At 33.8% G+C, this 1,671-nt stretch overlaps 1 long non-coding RNA gene across 1 annotated transcript in view; it reads left to right on the top strand.

Moving 5' to 3' along the window:
• The window catches only part of LOC111088409, a 3,668-nt gene extending 2,461 nt beyond the window's left edge, over positions 1 to 1,207 (top strand). The window contains exon 3 of the long non-coding RNA XR_002612934.1: positions 1,127 to 1,207. This is a non-coding gene — a long non-coding RNA (uncharacterized LOC111088409). The remainder of the gene's footprint in view (positions 1 to 1,126) is intronic.
• Positions 1,208 to 1,671: the final 464 nt, after the last annotated feature.

Raw genomic sequence — 1,671 nt, 5'->3', positions numbered from 1 at the left:
GGCTATCTGTGCTCTGCCAACCACGGGTATCGAAACCCGGTTTTTAACATTATAAGCCCGCAGGTTTATCGCTGTGGCACCAGGGGGTGTATGAAGTGGTAGCTCTCAGTGGCACAGCGGTATGTCTGCGGACTTGCAACGCTAGAATCCGGGTTTCGATACCCGTGGTTGGCAGAGCACAGATAGCCCATCGCGTAGCTTTGCGCTTAACAAGAAAACAAACAAACACACCACTTCATACATTCTCACTACTCCCTCTAGTTTCGTCTTCTTAATTTACATTAATGAACTATTTTGGACTTTATATATTTACGTCAAAGCATGAGCACGTAAAATAACAACTCAATTTCTGAATATATTCGAATGCTTCAGAATCATTACATTCAAGTCATGAAGCAAGCAGAACAGAAAAGCACCATGGTGTTAGAAGACAAGAGCAACATGTTATTTCTGCAAATCTCTCTTTTATTTGTTACATATGGAATTAAAAAGCCTCCTCACAGCATGAAAAGCAGTAGAAACATCTTAAGTATTGGTATAAAAATTGTAAATATCAGATAAGACGATTAAATTTTAAACATTTTTAAATGCAATGCTTATAAATCCCAGCCTATTCTAGAAAACACAAATGACTTCTTTAATCATAAAATATTTCAATATTTTTCGTTTGTTTGTTTGTTATTAAGAACAAAGTTACACAATAGGCGTCAGTGCTCTGCCCACCGAGGTATCGAAACCCGGATTTTAGAGGTATAAGCTGTGAGACCTACAGATGAGTCACGGGGGCTAAATACTTTTACAGAAACAAAAGGGAAATTAAATTGAAATCAGTTTTCTTAATAAAGATAGGTTATTAAAATCCTGTATAAGTAATCAAAATGAAAACAAAAAACTTACCACAATATTCTGATATACTCTTTCCTACCACGGGTTATGTAAAATAAATTCTTCAATTATATTAGTTTTAGAAACTAACATGTGATTTATTTTAAATTAATTCGAAAATCAAAAATACAGAACTCTTCACTTTAAAAGTATATAAAGAAAACTCAAGTTTTTGAGTTGTAGGTTCAACCAATAAAGTATTAATAAAGCACACTTGATCATATTTTGTTTCTAATTTTAGGAAAAGAAGCAACAGGTGATTTCTGAATGCCTCAAGACAATTCCTCCTCCCAAACCCGAAGACAACCCTAGTGCAGTAAGTTTAGCTTATCTTTATACGATTTTAGTATAAAGTGGGATAATTTCTCATATATGTTATTTATCCAACCGTTTTATCCTTATTTTACAGTTCTTAATTTCTTAACATGCTAAACTTTAAGTAAATATTTACTCCGACAACATATCAAAGCATAAACATGTTTAAGTTTAATATAAGCTAAGAGAACAATATAAGTTGAGATACCTGGTTAATTTGAGGGTCTGACACTATATACGTTGAACAGTTATTAGTTGAGATACCTGGTTAATTTGAGGGTCTGACACTATATACGTTGAACAGTTATTAGTTGAGATACCTGGTTAATTTGAGAGTCTGACACTATATACGTTGAACAGTTATTAGTTGAGATACCTGGTTAATTTGAGGGTCTGACACTATATATGTTCAACAGTTATTAGTTGAGATACCTGGTTAATTTGAGGGTCTGACACCATGAGTGTTCAACA

The sequence above is a fragment of the Limulus polyphemus genome, unplaced genomic scaffold (assembly GCF_000517525.1).
Source record: "Limulus polyphemus unplaced genomic scaffold, Limulus_polyphemus-2.1.2 Scaffold3698, whole genome shotgun sequence".
NCBI lineage: Eukaryota > Metazoa > Arthropoda > Merostomata > Xiphosura > Limulidae > Limulus > Limulus polyphemus.
The sequence above is the reverse complement of the archived record's forward strand: the minus strand, read 5'-3'. Positions and strand labels throughout refer to the sequence as shown.